Genomic DNA, 23,926 nt, shown 5'->3' with positions numbered 1-23,926 from the left:
AGGAGGCGAGGCTCCTGGCTGGGGATCGCCCCTGGATACAGACGGAGCACCGTGTAGGTCCCGGTGCAGGGCCAGAGTTAGCTGAAAATCCATCTCCTAGTCTCCTCTTGTTGCTGTCGTTCAGTATGTAGAACTGAGACTGATCTCATAAGAAAGTGGGTTCCAGTCCTAGTTTTGGGGACAATTCTTGGCCTTGCCGGGATCTCAGGAATTGCAAGAAAATTCCTAGAGGAAGATCCCGCGTGCGGTAACTAAGACCTACTGCAGCCAAATTAAAAAAAAAATTTTTTTAAGTTCCTAGAAAAGGATTTCTCCGTGTGCTGAAACTTACAGTTTCAGCTTTTAAATTCCAAAACACATATAATGAAACAAAGATGAAACAAGATGCTCTGCTGAGACTCAGTATGCCAGTCTCCCTGGTCTAGCAACTTCGAACTCAGAAAGAAGCCCCGTGGGAAGAGGATTAGTTTATATGGACCTTGTCGCTCTCTAAAATCACTTTGGTTTAGCTGTAAAGCCCTAGGTGCAAAAGCTGCGCCCAACGTGGGGCTCGAACCCACGACCCTGAGATTAAGAGTCTCATGCTCTACCGACTGAGCTAGCCGGGCTGTTGCGGAAGGAGGAGCTACAGTTCTCCTGAACTTCGCTGAACCTAAAACTAGTAGAGACGCACTCTGAATCCCGCGCACATCGCCTCCCTCCGTTAGGGTGTGGCAGGTGCCGGGTTCCAATCACCGGCGATTTCTCATTTTCAAACTCTCAGCCCCTTTCTGGAGAGGTAGCATGGCAATTCATTCCAGTATTCTTGCCTGAAGGATCCCAGGGACGGGGGTGGGCTGCCGTTTATGGGGTCGCACAGAGTCGGACACGAGTGAAGCGACTTAGCAGCAGCAGCAGCAGCATTAAGCCGATCGGGAAGGGTTGACGGCCTCGCCTCCGGGACAAGCCGGGAGACCTTCCTTCCCCGGAGGGTGGGGGTGGAGTAGGGGGATGTGGACCCCTTGCTCGTACTAAAATTTGGAGCAGCTGCCCTTCGGGGAGAAGTGAGCACTACCCCCAGTTCTGACCCCTACATCAGGTTCCAGATCCGTGAGGCTTTCCTGCGGCCGAGCCCAGACCAGGAGGGACCAGGAGAAGCTCGAGGGTCACCCCGGACCGGCCGGATGGGAGGTGGCCGAGTCTCATTCTCCTCGTGTCGCATGTTGGGTGAAATTTCTGTCCTGGGGTCCACCATGGGAGACCACATTCGCCCAGCAGCACGGTCCCTCCCCCTCCTCTAGCTGCTGCGGACTGGGTGGCCCTCGTGGCCGGGGGTGGGGGTGGGGGTGGGGGGATGGGGGCGGGGCGGGGAATCTGGCTCCGCGGCCCGGGGGCCAGAGCGCGCGGGAGCCCCCTCACCCGGAGATTCCGGCCGCGCTGCGCCTCCTCCTCTCCTTCTCGAATCGAAACCAAAACCATCCACAGGATCTGGCTGCGGATTCTCAGCCCGGGATCCGAGGGCGGAGCCGCGGTCTCAGGCCTCCAAGGACAGGCACCAGGAGCCACTGTAACACCGGCTCGTTGGTCTAGGGGTATGATTCTCGCTTTGGGTGCGAGAGGTCCCGGGTTCAAATCCCGGACGAGCCCAGCGTTTTTTCTTTTTCCCTTTCCCCAGACACCAGCTAGCTTTCGGTTTGAAGACTTCGTAACTCTGCGGAGTCCTGAGGGACCGAATCGTGGTTCCCGCCGGCCACGATCCGATCGTCCGCGCTCGGTTCTGTTCTGCCAAGTGGCCATCACTGCGCTGGGGTCGCTCTGGGCCTGGCGCTGGGGGAGGAGACCGAGATGAGTCAGTCTCGGCTCTCGGGAGACCAGCTCCGTGTGCCAGACGGTCACTGGACTGGGTGATGATGTGACTTGGGGCGTGTGTTTATACTTTGGGTAATAAACTCAAATTTTATGACCCAAGTAAAGGACAAGCCCACGGGGGCTGCCCAAAGGGTCTTCCACGACCCAGGCAAGGAAGGAAACCGCAGAGGAGACTGAGCATGGGGCCGCAAAATGGACCACCAGTCCCCACCGGGGTCCAGGGGGCGGTGCTTCGGACACGGGGTCTCCTCTCCCGCTAGAAGAGCTGCGGTGTTTTCATAGGTTTTATTATTATTTTCTGAGGCCAACAGATCCAGCTACTGAGAAGATGGCTTATTACAGTTTCCAAGAGGAGGTGGCACGTCTCCGTGGGGGGAGGGGGGACGGGGACGCACCAGTGTCGGAAGGAAGAAGAAAATGTGGGCAGGAGACTTTCTTGTGGCTTCAGGGAGGGTGAAACAGGTCAGGCAGGGAAGACAGGTTTAAATGGCTGGCTGAAATAAGTTTGGTGGGATCGGGGGCACAGGTGCTGTCCCTGGTTGTCTGTTTCCTGGCCTTGAGGTGACTCTGCAGGTGGATTGTGGCCCAGAGGGTGAGAGTTTGATAAAACAGGTGGTCGTGGGCTGTGGACCCTGGATTGGTTGGTTTACCTTTGAAAAATGCCTGCTGACGGAGGAATTGTTTGCTATCTCGAAGAACTGACCAGGTCGGTGGGCCTGGAAGATCCCCTGGAGTAGGAAATGGGAACCCACTCCAATATTCTGGCCTGGAAATTTTCCATGGACGGAGGAGCCTGGCGGGCTACAAGCCATGGGGTCGCAAAGAGTCCAACACGACTGAAAAACTGAGCACAATTGACCAGGGAGGAAGGTTCAAGAGGGAGGGGACATATAACTTATGCATGATTCACGTTGATGAATGGCAGAAACCAACACAATACTGTAAAGCAATTATCTTCCAATTAAAAATTCAAAAATAAATGTTTTTAATGTTAAAAAAAAAAAAAAAAGAATTGCCCAACCTTGGGAGAGGCCTTTGCTCCAGAGTCAGCAAGGTTCCAGACATCTAAACAACAGAATACAGAAAAGACATGGCTGATACAGGAAGGGACTGAGACTTTGGTTGGAATCTGAGGGCCCCCAATCTAGGCGGCTTTCTGATCCCAGGCCCAGAGTCGGGCCTCCCCAGGGTATTAAGGCACAGAGCCCCTGCCAGGCAAGCTGCCACAGGGCCAGAGCTGCCCAGCACATGCAGAGGGGGCAGGGGGCTGGTGACCCTCTTCTCTGATCTAATCGCCCCAGTTTCTCTGGTTAAGCCTGGAGTCTTGCATGCTTGGTGCCCCTTTCATGCCTCCTGACTCTCAAGTCCCCTACTGAGTGCGTTTCCTGAACAGAACCCTGGGTCCCATTTGGATGTCCAGGGAGGCCTCTTTGGCCTTTGAGGCCTAGTGGGCATCAACCAGGGTAACCAGGCTCCCTGGCCAGCACTTTCTTCCCCCACAGACAGAACCTTTTAAGACTCGCATTCCTTGAAGGGAAACCACCACTGCCTCCAGCAGCAGGTCCACTCATCTTTGTGTCAGGGCTGCCCCTCCCTCCGAGCTGCCTCAACCCCCTCCCTACTTGGGCACCCAAGATCTGCTGTCCTCTACGGCAGGCCCTGAGTCTAGGTTCTGCCTGCAGCTGGGGTCTGACTGTCATCTGTCCAGGGAACGGGAAGTGAGCACTGCAGAGGAAGCTCCCTGTGGAGCTTTTTGGCATCAAATTTGGCATCAAATCCCCAAGGAGCCCCATTTGCTTTTTCTGGTCACTTTAGGGCTGAAACAGAACTCCTGGCAGAGCGGGTGTGGGTCCTGGCCCTGTGAGAATGGATCATGGGGCAGGCACAGTGGGTGGTGGACCCAGACCCGCTGGATGCGAGTGGCCAGAACAGGGTCACTGAGGTCAGGGGTCCGTGTGTGTTCAGTAGACAGGAAGTCACCGTGACCCAGGTCACATCAGCGGCGACAGCACCTTGGGGCATCTTTTCTGAGCAACTTCCTCCCTTGTCCTTTTACTCCCTACTTAAACCCCCACCCATCGCTGGGGCCCCTTCCTGGCTGCGGTCTGCACTGGGATTCGAGTCTGGGACTCTGGAGGCGGTTCTCCAGGCTGGACCAGCTGTGAGACTGGCAACCCCTCGGCAGGTGTTTTCAGTGGGTGCTGGCGGAGCCAGGTGGTCCTGGAGGCATCTAGGAGCCCGCGACGTCGAGGACGGGATCCGAACTCTACTTCAAGCTTCATTCTGCAGCCCAGGCCTCAGTCCGGTGACAGAGGCAAAATGGGGGTGCTCTGCTGAGCTGATCGCCTCAGTGTTCCTTGTACAGAGAAGGAGAGGGGAGAAGCCGAACCCTCCAAAACCTCCATTGGAACTCGCCAACTTGGAGCCTCAGCGTGGGACAATGAGGAAAGTCCCATGTCCGCCCCCTCCCACCCCTTCTCCCACCCCCGTCCACGGAATCAAATCCTTCCATTCATGACACTCACGGGGAAAAGGGAACCATCCATGGACTGAGGAATCAGGGACAGTCCCAGACCAGGGAGGACAGAGCTACGTTGAGTTCATCAGGAGGGGAGGAGACTACCATTGTGTGGCTCGTTGGTCTAGGGGTATGATTCTCGCTTAGGGTGCGAGAGGTCCCGGGTTCAAATCCCGGACGAGCCCTGCTTTTAATAAAAGGCTGTGTCCCGGGGACACACTGTTGTTACGTTCACCGGATATGGATATTCCCACCTCAGCTGTCATCCTCATCCTTCCGAGCAGTGGTCTGGGTTGCTCAGATCTACAGGGCCACTCCTGGTAGAGAGAACATGGAACTCGGTTCTCCCCTGACTCCCAAAGGAGCATCCTAGTGTAAGCTGAGCTTTTTATGACCGTGGACATGTTGTCCTGCAGATGCAGAGATAGTAGTAGCTGGCTCGCTCGCTCCCCTAAATAAACCAAAGGAAAAACTGGTGTGTGGGTTTGGTCTAGAATCCAGGTTCAAATCGTTAATGGATCTATTTCTAGGGTTCCTTTGGTTAAAGAAGTTGAGAAATCTGGTGAGTTAGCAGATCCACTGTAAGGAGTGGACATTTTGGGCTTATGAGAGCTTGGGCAGGGTAGCGCGGTGCAAAGTCACAGGCTGCGTGACTTCACCTTTGGTGCATTTTGTTCCTAAACAGAAAGGCAGGAATTGCTTAGAGATCCTGTCAAAAGGACGCCCAACGTGGGGCTCGAACCCACGACCCTGAGATTAAGAGTCTCATGCTCTACCGACTGAGCTAGCCGGGCACATGTGACTGGTAGACTCCAGCCAAGCTTCAGAACTTGACTGGCTGTGGATCACCCCAAATGACTGGGTGGGGTACGTCCCTGGGTTAGCAGGGATGTGGAGTCCTCTCAGGGCCTTCTGTGTGTTTAGACTGCCCAGAATTCCCCGAATCCCCAGCAGGAAAGCAGCCTTGCAGGGGCAGGGGAGTGGGGGGAAGTGGGAGGGGTGGGTGAGTGAGGGAAAATGGGGGAGTCAGGGAAAGTGGGGGGAGTCGAGGGGAGTAGGGGGACTGGGATAGAGTAAGGGACATGTGGGGTGAGATGCCACACTGACAGAGGGACAGACAGACAGCTGTTCAGCAGCTGCCAGGAGCCCTGCAACTGGCACAGAACTGAGGGTGGACCTGCCCAAGCTGATCGGGATACTCCTGGATGAGGAGACCAACTGAAATCGGGCAATGGCAAGGGACCCACCACTGTATTTGCACAAACAAACCCGTGAACTGACAAGAATTGTTAGACATGCTGGATTCTACTGGATTCTATGTTCACATGACACCATCCATGCTTCCTGCGCATTATCTAAAATAAACTTTTTTTTTATTTAAAGTTTTATTTTGCCCAACCCTTCTCGGTCTGTCCTTTGGGTGATCTTGAATTGTTGGAACCAAGGACCTGGTGGTGGATTGCTGGAAGGGGTTGGAGACCCCGGGGCACCCACCAGGACACCTACCCTGCTCACTCCTGTTTCGGCCAGTCTCCCAGGATTCAGAATCAGAAGTGAGGTGGCCCTGGAGGAAGAAAGCAGATGGTTGCCCCGCACTTGTGAGACCTGGGTAGGCTGAGGATGAGGCTACCCTGCCACATCCCCCTCCCAGCTTGCCTCTCTAGAGCAGAAAGCCACTTCAGATATACAGTGGACTGGGAGTGAGGGCAGAGGTTATCTGCTCCCCCCCATCCCCGCTACCCCAAATTCTGGAGACAGGGTGCTTCAGAGAATTTTCTGAGGATCCCTTGAGATTTCAGACTCCACCAGTCCCCATGTGCAGAGCTGGCCTGCATCCTGAAACCAGCCAGCCGAATGCAAAGGGAGGTTAGGAGGCAGCAGGAGCCTGCAGGCACTGAGCACCATAGAATACTGTGGGGCCATCCTTAATGCTGTTGGATGTGCACATGGCATTAGATTATTTCAAAACGGAGGACTTTATTTGTAGAGTTAAGGCAAAAAACTTTTATGGGTGAAACAATGTCGTACACAGGTTTCAAATATACACAGAGACAGAGGAGGCTCTGGTGTGGGGGTGGGGGATGAGGGGTTATGTGATTCTGCTTCATTTTTTTTTTTCAAAACTTTTAAAAGTAAGGTTTATTTTGAAAACTTTATTCTTTGATCAAAGAATGGAGAGGTGCAAGTACATCCTCTTCTAAATTTTGTTTATTTTTTTAATCCACCAGAAACTTTCAGCGATTTCATTTCTCTTTTTCTTTTTTAGTTACTATTTCTTCTAACACTGTTTAGCCCCATCTTTCTCTTCTCTTAGGTCTTCAAGACTCCAATATTATATATTTTGTTAAAGCCCCACAAAGCCTTGAGGCTCTGTTACTTGGTTTATTTTTTTAAGTTTATTTTCTCTGTTCTTCAGATTGGGTAATATCTATTGTTATATCTTCAACTGATTCGTCTGTCCTGTTGATCCTGCCATTGCCTGTCAATTAAGTTTTTTATTTTGATTATTGTATGTTTCTGTTCTAAGCGTCTCAGTTGGTTATTCTTTATTTTATTTATTTGAGACTTTCATTTTTAAATTTGTTTTAAGTGGCTTGTAATTGCTCTCTGAAGCATTTTTACATGGCTGCTTAACCACGTTTGCCTTCCTTGGCCGATGGTTCCAATACCTGAGTCAGCTTCTCTTGATTGTCATTTATCCTTCAAATTGACATTTTTCTAGTTCTCAGTTTCATCAGTGGTTTTCAATTGCATCTTGGACAGTTTCGGCATTATGAGACTCTAGATCTCATTTAAATCTTCCGGGTTAGCAGCCTTCTCTGAGCAGGCGCCCCCCGGTAGGGAAAGAGGGGGTCACCCTGTTGCTGTCTGCTGAGGGCAATTCCCACAGGATGGGACCTGCTGGGTCCCACACTGCTGGGTCCCACACTGCTGGGCTGGAAGTGAGAGTTCATACTGTCCACTAGGCTTCCGCCGACGGCCCCTGGCAGGAGGCAGGAGGGGCGCCTCCTACTGCTCCCCGAGTGAACAAAGAGAAGGTTGGGGGGAACGTTAATGTCCATCATTAGAAGCCGGATTAAAGCAGGGCGGGGGAGGAGGGGACGCTGCTACTAGGTGCTGGGCCAACGGCCCCGACGTTTCAGGTCCCAGGAGGGGAAAAGGGAGGTGAGGAGACACTTCGGCCGAAGTTAAGGGGTCCATTTCCTCAGGTGGATGCTCGGAGCAGTCCTGCACGGGCTCCCTACTATCTCCTTTCACCCCGTGGGAAGAGGGGTGGTGGTCCAGGGGAGCTTTCCGACCCCGCTGCTGCTGCGCTAAGTCGCTTCAGTCGTGTCCGACTCTGTGCGACCCCATAGACGGCAGCCCACCAGGCTCCCGCGTCCCTGGGATTCTCCAGGCAAGAGGAGTGGGTTGCCATTTTCCTTTCCAATGCATGAAAGTGAAAAGGGAAAGTGAAGTCGCTCAGTCGTGTTCGACTCTTAGCGACCCCATGGACCGCAGCCAACCAGGCTCCTCCGTCCATGGGATTTTCCAGGCAAGAGTACTGGAGTGGGGTGCCATTGCCTTCTCCGCCCGACCCCGCACGGGTCATTAAGAACAGCAGCAGCAAAGCCGGGCGGCCAGATGTTCCCCCGGCCGGAACGGACCCGGGAGCCTTCCCAGACCCGGGCGGGGAGGAAGCGCTGCTCTTCATCGCGCGGCAGCGTTGGCGCGGCGCGCCCCCTGGCGGCCAGGCGGGGAAAACCACCTGCCTGTGCCACGCGGCACAGGGACGCGGGCAGGGTTCGGCGTCCCAGGCGGGAGCTGTGGTCGCCCGCTGTGCCTGGGGCTCTCTCTTCATAATTCCCACCCGCTAAGCTATTTAATGTGGAGCCCAAATTCAGGACTCAGATTCTGGACCTCTAGCCCTTCCGCTCAGGCTAGCGGGCTGAGTGGATGGGGCGGGCGGGTGATGGTACATCAGACCACACGTGGTGTCCACAAGAGGCCCTGGAATAGGTACACTGGGAGTTCTGGGGATAAAAAGATGGGCTCGTCCGGGATTTGAACCCGGGACCTCTCGCACCCTAAGCGAGAATCATACCCCTAGACCAACGAGCCACAGTAACACTTTCTTTGCCCATTCCATATTATCGTCACATCACTTCCCTGTCCAGCCTCAGGGCCACGGCTCCCCGCTTCCGAGGTGCTTCACAAAGGGCTCCGGTAAGTTCAGTTCTCTGCCGTCTAGAAGAGGAGAGTGCAGTGTCGCCGCGCCTGTGCGCACCAGGTCCGGGAGCCTGATCCTCTGGGCATCTGGTACTCCGTTCTGCCTCCCCTAGTCCTGGCTCGACTGGCGACGCCAGGCCACCATCACTGAGGCCTCCACCGCAGAGGAACTTGAGGGTCCTTTCCTCTCTCTACAACCAAAGGCTGGGGACTGGGGACAGAGCTGGAGCCGCGGTGCCTGGATTCCTCTGCTCCCGACAAGGCCACGAACTACACAGCTGTCAGTCTTCTCCATGGAAGAGAATTATATTCAGAGAAATGTGGGTCTCCTGAGGCTTAGGGGCCACGTGCACTGGTCACCCCAGAGGAGCAACTAATGTGGCCTGGGCCTTTCCCAGGGCCCTCCCGCGGGAGCCTCCATCCCTGAGCTGGTGGCCTTGTCCACAGGCCACCCGCCACCACCACCATCCCTGGGCCCCTGCCCCGGAGGCTCTGCCCTCTTCAGAGCTCGGCAGAGGGCCCGCTCTTCCCTGTACACCCAAGCCCAGGCCCTAAAACGTTCAGAAGAGCTCACACCTAGATTCTGCCGGGACTTGTCAGACCTGAGATACCACCCTTGCATGTCCCTGTTGCCCCTGCGACTTCAGTGACCCTCCTCCCCACTGTGCATTCTGACTCATCCCACACATTCCATGTACCAGGCCCTGTGCTGAGAACTCTGCAGGGACCAGCTCTAAGGGCACCAGCCCCAGTGGGGGAGGCTGTGACCTTTGAGCAGACACACACACACACCTGGAAGGCCAGGAAGGCTGGTTCAAGTGCTGACCTGGGGCAGAGAGAAGAGGGGGAGATGTGGGACAGAGCAGAGGCAGTGGGGTTGACTGGAGTGGGTGTTGGAAGAGGGGCTGATGCAGGGTCCACGGGTGGAAGGAAGGGAAGACTTAGCCTTGTTGTGGGGGAAGGCCCAGGGCCTGCTGGGTCTCTTGGCCTTTTAAGCCAGGGATCGTGGGCCCGGGCTCCACCCGGAGCAGGAACAGTGTGTTGGGTCTTGGAGAAGGTTTCTATTGCCCGGGTTTGGGGCAAATGGAGCTTCAGCTTTGGGTATTAGCATTTCTGATCTCCTCCAATGGACCTTCAAAGCTAGAGCTGTCACTTGGTACTGTGGAGGGGGGGGCGGGGGGGGCGGGGGAGGGAGGCAGGGAAGGGGTCCCTGGAATGTCCCAGTCTAGTCCTTCTGACTTTTCAGTAGCGGCAGCTTTTCTAGACTCTGGAACTTTGTGGGTAAGAGGAGAGAGGTCAGGAACAGAATCCTACCCAGGATGGGTTTTCCAAGCTCAGCAGGAATGGTAAACAATGTGCCCCCCCCCGCCCCCCCCCCGCCCCCCATCCCCCCATCCCCCCACCCCCGTCCCAGAGACCTTCTGAACAGACGAAGCATCCTGGGAAGGGCCCAGGATCAGTTTCTGACTCTTCCAAGATAGTCCCAAGACACAGGTGGTCGTGGGCAGAGCAGTGGCTCCCTGGAGTCGCGGATGCGAGGACCCTACACAGGAGCAAAGGAGTAGCCCACGAGCCCTCCCCTCTGGGACTCTGTGGTGCTGCGCATAGGTCAGAAGAGGAGCGCAAGGGGCTGATTCTTAAGGTCATTTTAAACAACTGAAGCCATAAATAGATGGGAGCTCAATCATGAGTTAGATTCCGGATTACATAGGCAGAGGGAGCCATGATCCGGGCTCCTCTGAGCCATACTCGGACCCAGGAGAGGGGCTGTTCCTTGCCCCCACCCTCAACCCCCGAGGACCACCCTGAGAGACCCTGACCCAGGGCTGTGGCTAATGGCCCCAGGCCAAAAGTTCCACTTTAACAGTAAGAGAAAGAATCCCTGCCTGCCGACAACTGCATGAGAATGGGGGTCCGGGGAGAGGCGGCGGAGGGCGCGGGGAGGCGGAGGGGGACGATGCCCGGCTGGACGTCCAGGGACTGTGCCAACAGCCTGAATGCCCAGAGGGCGGGCTCCAGGACGCCCGCACCTGTGCCGATTTTTTTCTTCTTCTTCTTCTTTTTTTTTTTTGCAGGACCCGCCTTTGGGACTCAGCTGCGGGGAGTCAAAAACGCCCCTCGTCTAAGCCCGGCTAGCTCAGTCGGTAGAGCATGAGACTCTTAATCTCAGGGTCGTGGGTTCGAGCCCCACGTTGGGCGTGTGCTTTTTGGATGATGAAGAGGCCACAGGGGCGGCACACCACCAGAAGGAAAATACTAAGAACCGTTTCCAGAGGTTTTTACCGATACAGGCAGCCAGGGGACCTACGTTGCCAGCAACCTAATCGGTTCCCTGGATCCTCACACATTTCAGCCGCAGACTTCCGTCTCCACCTTGAGCGAAGCGGTTCAGACCTTTGGCCCGCCAGCCAGCTTTTGAATACCTGGCCCGAGAAGACGCCCAGCCCCTGGATCTTAGATTTAGTAAACCCCGAGCGACCGGCGCCACTGCACTTGACTAGGAGCTCATAGAACCCCGGACTCCGGGAGCCCCAGGGTGCCCGCCGCCCGGGGTGTAGGTGCCGGCGGCGGGGGTGGGCAGGGCGGGGATGGAGGGCGACTCTCCGAGCCCGGAGCGCCCCGGCCAGTTCCAGGCACCGAGGTTTGGGGAGCGCCATCAGGAGGCTCCTCCGAAGCAGGGCTCCCCGCGTGCCTGAGGAGGGGCTGCTCAGAACTTCCCTCCCCAACCCGCCCCTCACCCCCGGGCCCGGCAATCGGTGGTCTCTTATTTGGCGGGGGGGGGGGGGGGGGGGGCTCTCAACTTTGCTCCACTCTCCCCAGTAAAAAGGACATGGACACGGGGCGTTTCGCTTCCCGATTTGGGGGAAAGCGAGGATGACGGGATACAGTTTCCATCAGCGGATTTTCTTGTTTTCTCTCAAGGGTCTAGCCTTCTAAAAGGGCAGGCTGGGTGTTTGACGGGAGCAGGTTTGCTTTATTTTTTGGTAGGAACCCAGACTTCTCTTAGAGTGCCATCAGCGAGGCTGCCCCTGCCTCTCCCCCGGACCCTTGGAACTCCAGGTCCCAGGACCCAGGCTGCTACTCCGGCCAGACTAAGGCACACTTAGTCTCAGGAATATTTCCTGGTGTTCTTACGTGAAAAGAAAGAACGGTCTGGGGTACAGAATAGTTAGGTCCGTATACCTTATTAGCTTTATGGGAGGGGGGGGGAAAAGTCTTACCTTCAGGACCAGTGTTAGCTGTGGTTGCCCTAACAAATTACCACAATCTGGGCAACTTGTGTGTGTGCGTGCTAAGTCGTCTCAGTCGTGTCTGACTCTTCACGACCCGATGGGCTGTAGCTCGCCAGGCTCCTTTGTCCGTGGGATTCTCCCGGCAAGAATACTGGAGTGGGTTGCCATTCAGAGGATCCTCCTGACACGTGGATCGAAACTGCGTCTCTCTGTCTCCTACATTGGCAGGTGGCTGCTTTACCAGTAGCCCCATCTGCAGATATGTGTGGCTAGGATTCTGTGAATGCTTGCTCCACATGGAAGAATCTGAACTCCCTTACCAGCTTAACAAAAGCTGCGCCCAACGTGGGGCTCGAACCCACGACCCTGAGATTAAGAGTCTCATGCTCTACCGACTGAGCTAGCCGGGCTGCTTGTTTACCCTGTCTCTCCTTTGGAAGATCGATCCCTGTCCGTAGGTCCCTGCTGTGCACAGCTTGGCTTCTCCCAGTTTTTTCGAAAAACTGCCAGGAAGCCTCAGGTTTGAAGGCTGCGAGGGCGCGGGACAGCCTTGACCGTAATTTAGAGACTTGCTTAGCGGGGCGGGGAGGGGCGAGGTGGGGGACGGAAGCTGACCCAGACGGACAGGCATATGGAGGCCCCGGAGCGCGCCGCGCTGAGACACCGGTGCCTGGGCCCCTGAATCCCATGCACGTCACGGGACCCCGCACGCAGGAGGCGGCCCCACGAAATTGTCTTCTTGCTTCCCAGATATGGGATCAGAACCCAAGCTTCCCCCAACCGTCCCTCCCTCCCGTGAGGGCCGGAGGGAAATCAGGACCCTCTTGCAGACGGGAGGGCAAGGTCACTAAGATAGGTGGCACAAGGCGTTCTTTTCTACAGTGGTCTGGGGGTGAGTCCCCAGGGCCTGCGAGAGCTCCTAGGGCCAAACCTTGGTCCCCCTGACCCCTGCCCCGAATACTCACCACTCACTTGCCACGCCACGCCCTACCCCGCCCCGCTTTAGGCGGCCCGCCTGAATTATCCAGAATGACCCAGGAGACCCGCTGCAACCCTGGGACAGGGAACCCGGTACGCAGGGGGTGTGACGCAGTGTCCAGCCAGGGCCAACTTCTTCCTTCCCAGTCAGTTTCTGGAATAAGGAAGGGAACTGTGAGGCACCTAGAGCTACACGGGGGCTTTGGGAGCCCAGCCCAGGAGCCCCAGGGTCTGCCCTGGACCCTAGTCCCCCTTCCTGTAGGGTGAGACTTGGCTTTGATCCAAGGTCAGTGGCTGGGGCTGGTCAGTTGGTCTCCAGTTTGGGTTTCAAGGGGAGCCCTCATGCGGTCCCTGCGACTGGGCCTGGGCCAGAGGGAGGGCCCAGGGGCAGTGGATGGGTGGAGAGGCGACCTCCCCAGCCGCTGGGGCCCACAGTGTCGATCTCATTTCTCTCTGGAGAGTAAGGCAGATCCTCCAGCCACAAGCCCCCCTTCCCTCCGGGGAGGGAGGATCTGGGGGACCGCCTAAACTGAATGAGGGAGAGGAGAGAGGAGGACGTGGATGACACCAAGGACAGTCAGTAAGGTTATGATAGCTTGTTGGTGTAGGGGTATGATTCCTCCTTTGGGTGCATGAAGTCCTGGGTTCAAATCCTGGACAAATCCACTTGTTTAAGGCAGTTCAGTTTCAAGTTTTATGATGCTCTATATATGTTTGATTCTGGAGATATATATATATAGCATCTAATAAATATACTACTGTTCAGGCACCCTACCTTCTGAGATTCTGGATGACCGTGAGCATTAGGACACCATTCAACCCAGCACAGTGCCTTTTTGAGAAGAATACTGTTAATACTATTTTTATATTCCTTTTGAATAATCATCATTATTTTCTAATGGAGTGTGTGCACTTGATGGGCCCTGTACAGCTTCTCCAACCCCAGAATCAGATTGAACACCGCCACTCTAAGTTCCCACTCACATTGATTTTCCAGCAGTGCTTGCTTTTTCCACAGAAGCCACAGAAAACTTAACTTTGCCAAAAAAAAAAAAAATATATATATATATATATATAATCATAAAACTTGAAACTGAACGGCCTCGAACCAGTGGTTCACATAGAATGGTGTCTAATGGATGTTGACTATTGCTCTTTCTCTCAAAACTTCAAAACATCCCTGGAAAATTTAAAATGCTATAAAGGTGCCTTCACACACAGTTTGGGGACTGCAGAACTAGGCCAAAAGTGTTGCCCTGAGTACAGGAGTCATGTGGTTTAGGAACAGAAGAGGCCATCAGAAAGAGCTCCTGCAGGTGGCCCCTTGGGCTGGGTGTGGGGGTGATTGCTATGGAAGGGGCTGCCCTTTGAGCCCAGTCTTTCCCCCTGCCCCAGGGGGCCCTGTCTGCCTGAGTGACACCCTGAGCCAGCAGCCCCACACTCCTAGCTGGCTCCAACACCGAGGGCTGTTGGTCTACACAGACAGTACAGCCAGGCCCTGCCTGCTTGGTTCTGAAGAGAACTCTTGGGGTTGAATTCAGGACCTCTCACATCTAAAGCAAGAAAAGCACCCTCAGAACAGAAAAGTCCCCCTGGCTGGTGGTCCTTGGCATCTGCTCTCTCTCAGTCTGATGTATATCCTCATCTCTGTGGTCTGGAATGCCAGTGTCTGTGGTGCTGAACCACTGACAGATTTTCCTAAAACAAAACAAACAAAAAACCCCCCCAAACCAGCTAACCATAGGGGTTCATTTTGGATTTGAACCCAGGACCTCCCACTCCCAAAGCAAGAATCACACCCCTACACGAACAAGCCACAGCATATGGGCTCCTATTTTTCCTTGGTGTCATCCACGTCCTCCTCTCTCCTCTCCCTCACTCAGTTTGGGTGGTCCCCAGATCCTCCCTCCCTGGAAGGAAGCAGAGCTTGTGGCTGGAGGATCTGCCTTACTCTCCAGAGAGAAATGAGATCGACACTCTGGGCCCCAGGGGCCAGGGGATCGCCTCTCCACCCATCCACTGCCCCTGGGCCCTCCCTCTGGCCCAGGCCCAGTCGCAGGGACCGCATGAGGGCTCCCCTTGAAACCCAAACTCAAGACCAACTGGCCAGCCCCAGCCACTGACCTTGGATCAAAGCCAAGTCTCACCCTACAGGAAGGGGGACCAGGGTCCAGGGCAGACCCTGGGGCTCCTGGGCTGGGCTCCCAAAGCCCCCGTGTAGCTCTAGGTGCCTCACAGTTCCCTTCCTTATTCCAGAAACTGACTGGGAAGGAAGAAGTTGGCCCTGGACACTGCGTCACACCCCCTGGGTACCGGGTTCCCCCTCCAGGCTTGCAGCGGGTCTCCTGGGTCATTCCGGTTCAGGCCACACGGTCCGCCCTAAATCAGGGTGTAGGTTGGGGTGGGGTGGGTAGTGTGTATTGGGGGCGGGGGCCACGGGGCCCAGATTCGTCCTCAAGAGCTCTTGCAGGCCCTGGGGACTCACCCCAAGACCACAGTAGATAAGAACGCCTTGTGCTACCCATTTCTAGTGAGCCTAATCTTCAGGACTCCGTCCTCCGTCTGCAAGAGGGTCCTGATCTTCCCACCCCACGGGAGGAGGGATGGTCGGGGGAAACTTGGGTTCTGATCCCATATCTGGGAAGCAAGAAGGCAGTTTCATGGGGCTGCCTCCTGCGTGCGGGGTCCTGGGACCGTGCATGGGGCTTCAGGGGCCCAGGCACTGACCTCCCAGCGCTGCACGCTCCCACCTGGCCTCCATCTGTCCGTCTGGGTCAGCCTCCCCTTTCCCCCCTTCCCTGGGCACCCTAGGCAAGTCTCTGCATTTCAGTCGAGGCCGTCCTGCCCCCTGGCAGTCTTCAAACCTGAGGCTTCTTGGCTGTTTCTCAAGTAAACTGGAAGGGGCCAAGCTGTGCACAGCAGGGACCTATGGACAGGGGTGGTTCCTTCAAAGAAAAAAAGATCAAAGAGCCGCCCGGCTAGCTCAGTCGGTAGAGCATGAGACTCTTAATCTCAGGGTCGTGGGTTCGAGCCCCACGTTGGGCGTAGCTTTTGTTAAGCTGCGTTAGGGGAGTTCAGAGTCTTATGCGGCAAGCAAACATTCACAGAGTCCTAGCCACACCAATCACAAATCCCGGGGACCAAATTTCAAGACCTCGACCTAGGAAAAGAAAACGGCAACTCACTTCGGTGTTCTTACCTAGGAAACCCATGGCCGGAGGCGCCTGGTCCGCTACAGTCCAGAGTCAGAAAGAGTCCCACAAGACTGAGCAGCTAAGCAACAACGACGACCTAGGGTCACGGAGAAAGCATGGAACTTTCATAAAGAAGAAGACAGGGAAGATCTTCATTTCTTGATGGTTTGATCTTTTGGAGGTGCCTGCTGGCTGGTGACAGACTCCCAACCCCAGGGCTAGCTAATTCCTAGAGGAAGTAAACAGTTTGCAAACCAACAAATTCAGTCCACACACTGAGTCATGTCTTTATCTAACTTTCACACACCAAGCCAATATTTCCCCTGGCCCGAATCACCCAGGGCTTGATCACCCAGCCCCCACACCCTAAAACCCACTGAACTGTTCAAATGAGCCAGCCCCTGTTGACTCCACCCTGCCTTACTTTTCCCATGGAAGGGATTTGCCCAGAACCGCAGGAGGCTCCCAAGGTGGTCCTCTCCCACCGTGTGGGGCTTTGGGGATCAGAAGGGGGATCCGCCACTCTTCTCCCGCGCACAGGCTGGCAGTCCTGGGGCCAGGCGCATAAGGCGGAGCGGTCACCTCCTTCCCCTGATCCTCCTCCTCTGGAGGTTCTAGGGCACAGGCCCCACCTTAGGGGATCGGCGCCTGCTTGATGCCAGTCCCCTGTGCCTGCCTGCTCCGTAGCCACAATCCACAGCCCCACGCTGTCAGCCTGAGGCTCGGGGTCCCCTGGACTGCCGGTGCTCGTCCTGTAAGATGCCCTCCCGCTCATCCAAGCCTCTGGTCCCACGCCCCCCGCCCCCCGCCCCCATGTTTCTGCTGTTCACTCCCCTAGGGCGGGGATCAATCCCCCTGTGGTCCAGGAATCAACCCTTCCTGATCCTGGCTTAGCGGGCCTCTCTTTCTGCCCCTGCTGGCCTGGGTTTCCTGGGTCTCCCCGCCCCAATTCAAGGGCCCCTCTGCCAGTCTACTTCGGAATAAACCTGACTCGAGCAAGGATGGGAATAGTTGTAAACGAAGAGTTGAGAGCGACTTTGCAGGGGTGGCTCGTTGGTCTAGGGGTATGATTCTCGCTTCGGGTGCGAGAGGTCCCGGGTTCAAATCCCGGACGAGCCCAGGTTACCCTTTCCGGGTTACCCATAGTTTTAGAGCCCGGAGAACCGAGAGCAAACCTACCTCTCCCGAGCCCGGGAACCTGAACTCACGGTCCCTGCTCCAGCGCACAGCTCTGCTCGGTTCTTCCTTCCCCGCACGCAGCTTTTTCCCGAAACTGGACACGGGTTTCTTCCGGCTGGTCCGAGATGCGTTGGTAAAGGTGTAAAAATACACATTGGCTTTTGAAAACTCGATCCAAATAAAGTAAGAGATCTGATAACTTGTTGAAATGACACTTTAGATATATATTGGTTTAGTTAAAATATACTGCACTTAATTTCACCTTTTTGTTACTATTTTAAAAATCTGTGGGAATTCCCTGGTGGTCCAGTGGTTAATCAAGATTCGCCGTTTTCATTGCTGGAGTCTCGGGTTGATCCCCAATAGAGTAGTTAAGATCTGACATCTAATAAGATGTTAAATAGAAATTTGATTGAAGGCATTCTTCTTTTGTTCCAGAATTCAAAATTCTTCCACTACATACATTCGCCATTGGAAGGGAGGCTTATACATGTGTATGTGTGTGTGTGTGTGTGTGTGTGTTAGTTGCTTGGTGGTGTCTGACTCTTTGCAAGCCCATATACTGTAGCCCACCAGGCCCCTCCGTCCATGGGATTCTCCAGGCAAGAACACTGAAGTGGGTTGCCATTTCCTTCTCCAAAAGGAACTATAGAAAGAAAGAAAGTGAAGTCACTCAGTCGCTTCCGACTCTTTGCGACCCCATGGACCAGAGCCTACCAGGCTCCTCAATCCGTGGAATTTTCCAGGCAAGAGTACTGGAGTGGGTTGCCATTTCCTTCATATATATATATATATATATATATATATGACTTATTTACATTGTTGTAGGGCAGAAACCAACACAACATTGTTAAGCAATTATCCTCCAATCAAAAAATAAAGAAAAAAAAATATTTGCCAACTTTTAGTTTAGCTCATTGAATTTCTTACCTGGCAACTTGGAACCCCACGTATGTGTTCTACTGGACAAGATGGAAGCTGCAGCCGCTTAGAATCCAACCTTGAAGGTCCTACAGTGTCACTTCAGCCCTACATTATTATATGAAGAAGTCACAGCCACAGTTCACTGAGGTTCAAGTGGGGTCAGTCCAAAGACCCCCCACTCCTCACTGCAAAGAGTGTCAAATAACTTGTGGTCATTAAAAAAGAAAAAAAAAAGCTTTATTCAGACTCACAGATATTTAGAGAAAAAGCCAATGGCTACCAGTGAGGAGATGGAACAGGGAAAGGGGCATATGGGATAAGGGATTAATAGGTAGAAACTACTATGTACAAAATAAGCTACAATGATATACTGTACAACACAGGGAATAAAGTCAATTTTTCTAGTAATTATGAATGAAGTATAATCTTTAAAATTGTGAATCACTATATTGTACACCTGTAACATAAAATATTGTACATCATTTATACTTCAATTTTTTAAAATTTTTATATAATAGAGTGTAACACATTTAAAGTACACAATTTCATACATTTTGACCTTTGTGTACTCCCAAACCATCACCAGAGTCAAAATAATGAACAAATTCATCATCCTCAACATTTTTCTCATGGCTTTGTTATCTCTTCCATCTACCCCTCAAACACTAGTTTGCTAAGAGTTTTTAAAATCAGGAATGGAGGTTGGACTTATCAAGTGCCTTTACTGCATGTATTGAGATGATCATATGGTCTTTTTCAGTCTATAAAAAGTACATTGATTTTTAAATGTAAACATTCTAAATAGTTTAAGGACATATCAGAACTTTAAAGATTTTGCTCCTCTGTGACATGTCCCTTATCCCCTAGCCAGCTCCCTTCCTTCCTCACTTTCACTGGAGACACCTAAAGAAACACCCGTCCTCCAACTTTGGGGGTCCTAGAAGGTGCAGCTCTCAGGGATGAGGTTGACAACAGTTTTTGCTGACAGAAGCCACCCCAACATACAGATGCCAAAATGTGACCGATTACCCCGGGTGGGACTCGAACCCACAATCCCTGGCTTAGGAGGCCAGTGCCTTCTCCATTAGGCCACCGGGGCGTGCTCTTCAGGCGCTCGCTTCCTGTCCAGGACCCGCCCCTTCTACACTTAGAGCGCGAGACTTCTGTTCCAGTATTTTGCTGCTCTGCTTCCTTTGTTTAGGGACAAGCACGGGCTTGGGATATATGCACCCTTGTGCCCGGTACCCTAGGGTCCCAGGGTTGCCCAAGTCCCCCTGCGCCTGGTGGGGATGGAGGAGGGAGTCGGGGTGGAGGTGGGGGTGGTGGTGGAAGCCACCCTGAGTGTGTATCACCGAACCCCGGACCCTAGAACACCAAGCATAACCTCACCATCCCCTTCAGGGTATCGGCACCGAAACTTCCCCCAGGTTCCCTCTCTCGGAGCAGAGAATCCCGCCTCTGCCCTAGTTGCGGGGCGGGGGGCGGGGGCGTGGGAGAGGGGAGGAAGGGCGGTGTCAGGGCGACCAAGGACCAGAATGCGTCATCTTCGTTCTGGCTCTTTGGTTTAAGGGTACGGTGCTGGCCTTGGGGGCGACTGGCCCTTCACGACAGTCTTGGGCATCCCCGAGTTTCCAGACACTGTCGCTTTCAGGAGGGGCAAGCCGGGAAAGCTCCAGGAGGAGGGGATCCATCACCTCTCCCCCCTTTTTAGTGCCCAGCACAGGGAAGGCGGTGGCTACAGACTTTTCCTGCTGGAAGAAGTGTCCCTCACCCTCTGCTCGTCTTACCTGGAGACTCAGGGGGACCACGGGACCCGGATGGGACCTGTGGGCAAGGACCGAGTTGGGGAAGGAGATGGAGTTCAGAACCTCCGCACTCGTCCTCCGAGCAGCGCGCGGCACCTTGTCCCACGACGACGCCCTTGGGGCTCGAATCCGGGACCCGATCCGGGATGATGCTAAGGAAGGGAGGAGGTCGCAGCTTCTCGCACTTCGGGCGTCCAGGCTGAGGACTCTGCGACCCCAGACCACAAATTGCCCCTACCGGAGCAAAGGGGACTCGCTGTGGAGGCTCCAGCGAGTACTCGCTGGAGCGAGGGACTGGGGACCCGACTTTCCTCTGCGGACCTAGAACTTGGATCAAGAGTGGAAGACAGCAGCTCCGCGATTCAGTGCCTGTAACCTCTGGCAGGAGGAAGAAGATGGGAAGAAAAGGCGATGTAGGAGTAGCCAGCCAGTCACCTGGGCTTGACCTGTTCTAGCAAGGCCCGGCTAGCTCAGTCGGTAGAGCATGAGACTCTTAATCTCAGGGTCGTGGGTTCGAGCCCCACGTTGGGCGGGGTTTCCTATTTTGGGAACCCCTGTCATTTGCATAGGCTTTGCATGGGCTTTTCAATAACTCCGAATCCGATTTGGAGAAATCTTCCTGAGAAAACGGCTTCCCTGGTGGCACAGCTGGTAAAGAATCCACCTGTAATGTGGGTAGACCTGAGTTCCATCCCTGGGTTGGGAAGATCCCCTGGAGAAGGGAACAGTTGATGGCTCCAGTTTTCTTGCCGGAGAATTCCAAGGACTGTATAGTCCATGGAGGGTGGCAAAGAGTCAGACAGGACTAAGCGACTTTCACTTTTCTGAGAAAACAAACACAAAGTCTTAGTCACCTTATCCTATGAGGAGGAAGAAAGGACACCGATTTGGGGTGTGATTTTCCCCTCAGGAGACATTCGGGGCAGAGGGAGCAGGGAGGGTGTGTCTTAAACAAGAAAAGACAAAGCCAGGCCTGGAGGGGTCCCTGCCCTATTGCTGTGGTGTAGGTTCTGCTCCCTGACTGACTGGGGTCTCCGTGCCTCAGTTATACTCTTCAGATGGCTTTGGATGGTTCCATAGGGCCCCTGGTGCCCTCACACCAAGTGAGACTCACATCCTACCCCTCTCTGCTGTTGCTAAGTCACTTCAGTCATGTTGGACTCTGTGCGACCCCATAGACATCAGCCCACCAGACTCCCCCACCTCTGAGATTCTCCAGGCAAGAACACTGGAGTGGGTTGCTATTTCCTTCTCCAATGCATGAAAGTGAAAAGTGAAAGTGAAGTCGCTGTCTTAGCGACCCCATGGACTGCAGCCTACCAGGCTCCTCCATCCATGGGATTTTCCAGGCAAGAGTACTGGAGTGGGGTGCCATTGCCTTCTCTGATCCCTCTCTGTGGGCAGATTCAAATGCTGGACAAGCCCTTCCCTTGCCCTCAGGACATTTTTGTGGTGTGCCTGGAATGACAGACTCTGATTCCAGGTGCTTTTACTTTATGATGGAGAGCAAAGGGGTTGAGACAGGAGGGAGTAGGTACTGACAGGGAGTCCTGGGGTCCAAGCCCTGCTCTCCCCCCCTTGCCCTGGGTATCACTTTGGGACACTGTGGACTGATCTATGTCCCTGACCCACACATCCATACTTCCCTGCACAGACTCTGTCCCTGAACCTCAGTTTCAGGAGCACTCTAGTAACCTTGTGGAGATCTAGGAAATCTCCACACCCAAGTGGCTGGTGGCCTGGGGTTTTGAGCCTCCCTCTAGGTGTGAGTGGTCCAGGATGCAAATCCTGGGCAGTTCTTTTAGGGTTGGGGGAGGGCTACAGGACCAGGCTCCTCTATTCCCCATCTGGACTTCACAGATCTGGACCCACCAAGCCTGGGCTCTCAAGGGCCTCTCAAGGGCCCCATCTGTAGAGTGGGGATAATAGCAGCTCATGCCTCAAAGATTTGCTTGGGATATTAAGTTAATTTTTTTTTTGGTAAATCATTTAGAACAGTGTCTCAAGACTGCAAAACTAATTCTTGCTTGAGCTTCCATCCTGTCTGCCCACCACAGGCCACCTCCCTGAGCCAGGCAACTCTGGGCTGCTGGAAGCACTGGTTTTCTCTCTGAGGCCCCCTCCCAGCTCCCTGGGCCCACTCTTGTCCCACACTCTTCCACACCTCACACTCTTCCACCCCACTTTGGGCAGAAACCTGAAGAGTCTTGTCCCAGATGGCAGCTTCTAGCTCTGGATCCTGAGGGTTCCCATCAGTGATCCGACCAGACTCAGAGTCAGTTGGGGCTCAGCAAAATATTTTGGCAGAAGGAACCCACGGCTCAGGCCTGCTTTCCACCACCCTGAGGCAGGAGCTGTGTCCTCATATTCCTGGCGCCTCCTCAAGCTGACACACCCACATCCCCTGGCCTCATGGTGGGGACTGGAGTCAACATGTGGGCCTCAGGCTGTGTCAAAGCCCAGAGAAAGACCGATTCAACTCAGTACCAGGCAACATCCGGGATCTCAGGCTGCGTCTGACTTTGGTGGTTTGGGTTGAGGGCCACCTGTGCAGCTGAAAATACCCATAATCTGAAGCAGACCCTGGCATCATCCTGAGCCCAGACGTGGCTTTAACAGATATTTGGCAACAGCAAGTAGGTGGGCCCATCTTCATTTGGGGCCGAGTGTCCGTCTACACGTTGTGAGATCATCCCCCTTGGGTCTGCCCTGAGTTCTGTCCGTGCTGCAGGGCTTCTGGCCGCCGCTGAGCCACCAGCCAACCGCCGTCCATCCGTCAGTGCGGAGCCCCACTGCAGCCCCGCACAGCTCCTCCTCTGCCTGAGGACACCACAGATTCTAGGCAGTCTAGACACTCAGAATGCCCGGAGAGGATTCCATGTCCCCTCTGACCCCGATCCTGCCCTCTCCTGTCATTTGGAGTGGTCTATAGCCAGTCACCTTCGGAAATTCGGAGCACGTGGCAAAGCGCAGCTGCCCGGCTAGCTTAATCTCAGGGTCGTCGTGGGTTTGAGCCCCACTTTGGGCGACTTTTTCGCTGCCTTTTTTTTTTTTCTCTGTGTATTGTGGATTCCTGTCCCATGTGAGCTAGTTTTCTACTCCCAGCTGTCCACTCCCGACTAAAAACTGCCCTGTTAAAGGCTCAGTGAGTGGAAACACATAAATTCCTGATCACCATAGGCGTCTATGCTGGGTCCTGCCCTCGCTGTCGTCCTCTCCTTTGAGCGTTTGGGCCTCTCGTGGGGCTTGTAGACTCCCATTTTTGGAAGGCGAGGGGAGTAAGGAGTTCAGGACAAGGCCAGAACTAATGCCCGTTAAGGCTGACAAGCCCCCCAATTAAAAAGTGTGAAGACCTAGGCTGCCTGGGGAATTCGACCCTTTTGCTCCTAATGGAGACTCCTAGTGGCTCAGCTGGTAAAGAATCCGCCTGCTATGCAGGAGACTTGGGTTCGTCTCCCTGGGTTGGGAAGATCCCTTGGAAAAGGGAATGGCTTATGGATCCAGTATTCTGGCCTGAAGAATTCCACGGACTGTATAGTCCATTGGGTCACAAAGAGTCGGACACGACTGAGCGACTTTCACTCACGCCTGAACCAGTGAGCCTTCCCTGGGAACCTCCGCCTTCTCCTCCTCTTGCTGAGATAGTGCTCTGTTTGGAGGAGAATTTGGTTCAGATGTCAATTAAATAGAGGGATAAAATGTTGTTCCGGTAGTTGCAGAGTCTGCTTTGCCTCAGGTCCAGGCACCCCCGATAGGTCCTGGAGAGAGCCGCCTGCGGGCGAGGTGCAGGGCTGGAGTCAACGGCAGCCACTTGAGGCCAGGTGGGTGGGTGGCTTCAGGGACCTCCCAAGAACGGAGAGCTGCAGCTTCCCAGTCTCCCTCCATCTCCCACAGCAGGAGGAGCCAATGAGCTAACCATCTGTCTGAGGCCGGAGTTCGGCTGCGAACCCGCGACCTCAAGAACCCACAGAGCGGGTTTTGCAGGTGCACACACTGACAACTGAGCTACAACGGCGAGCTTCCCCGGAGTCACCTGCA

General features: G+C 54.4%; 11 non-coding genes across 11 annotated transcripts; 6 read left to right on the top strand and 5 right to left on the bottom strand.

Annotated features, from left to right (window-relative positions):
* Positions 1–535: 535 nt before the first annotated feature.
* Positions 536–608, bottom strand: TRNAK-CUU. Its single transcript has one exon. It is a non-coding gene; the product is annotated as a tRNA-Lys (tRNA).
* A 946-nt stretch (positions 609–1,554) lies between these two features.
* On the top strand, positions 1,555–1,626 carry TRNAP-UGG. Its single transcript has one exon. It is a non-coding gene; the product is annotated as a tRNA-Pro (tRNA).
* Positions 1,627–4,479: 2,853 nt separating this feature from the next.
* On the top strand, positions 4,480–4,551 carry TRNAP-AGG. The gene has a single exon. It is a non-coding gene; the product is annotated as a tRNA-Pro (tRNA).
* Positions 4,552–5,087: 536 nt separating this feature from the next.
* On the bottom strand, positions 5,088–5,160 carry TRNAK-CUU. The gene has a single exon. It is a non-coding gene; the product is annotated as a tRNA-Lys (tRNA).
* Positions 5,161–8,395: 3,235 nt separating this feature from the next.
* On the bottom strand, positions 8,396–8,467 carry TRNAP-AGG. The gene has a single exon. It is a non-coding gene; the product is annotated as a tRNA-Pro (tRNA).
* A 2,234-nt stretch (positions 8,468–10,701) lies between these two features.
* Positions 10,702–10,774, top strand: TRNAK-CUU. The gene has a single exon. It is a non-coding gene; the product is annotated as a tRNA-Lys (tRNA).
* A 1,371-nt stretch (positions 10,775–12,145) lies between these two features.
* Positions 12,146–12,218, bottom strand: TRNAK-CUU. Its single transcript has one exon. It is a non-coding gene; the product is annotated as a tRNA-Lys (tRNA).
* A 3,540-nt stretch (positions 12,219–15,758) lies between these two features.
* On the top strand, positions 15,759–15,831 carry TRNAK-CUU. The gene has a single exon. It is a non-coding gene; the product is annotated as a tRNA-Lys (tRNA).
* Positions 15,832–17,027: 1,196 nt separating this feature from the next.
* On the top strand, positions 17,028–17,099 carry TRNAP-CGG. The gene has a single exon. It is a non-coding gene; the product is annotated as a tRNA-Pro (tRNA).
* A 2,010-nt stretch (positions 17,100–19,109) lies between these two features.
* On the bottom strand, positions 19,110–19,182 carry TRNAR-CCU. Its single transcript has one exon. It is a non-coding gene; the product is annotated as a tRNA-Arg (tRNA).
* Positions 19,183–20,347: 1,165 nt separating this feature from the next.
* Positions 20,348–20,420, top strand: TRNAK-CUU. Its single transcript has one exon. It is a non-coding gene; the product is annotated as a tRNA-Lys (tRNA).
* The last annotated feature ends 3,506 nt before the right edge of the window (positions 20,421–23,926 follow it).

This window comes from Bos indicus x Bos taurus, chromosome 25 (genome assembly GCF_003369695.1).
Source record: "Bos indicus x Bos taurus breed Angus x Brahman F1 hybrid chromosome 25, Bos_hybrid_MaternalHap_v2.0, whole genome shotgun sequence".
Taxonomy (NCBI): Eukaryota; Metazoa; Chordata; class Mammalia; order Artiodactyla; family Bovidae; genus Bos; species Bos indicus x Bos taurus.
This window is presented reverse-complemented; position numbering and strand designations above follow the sequence as displayed.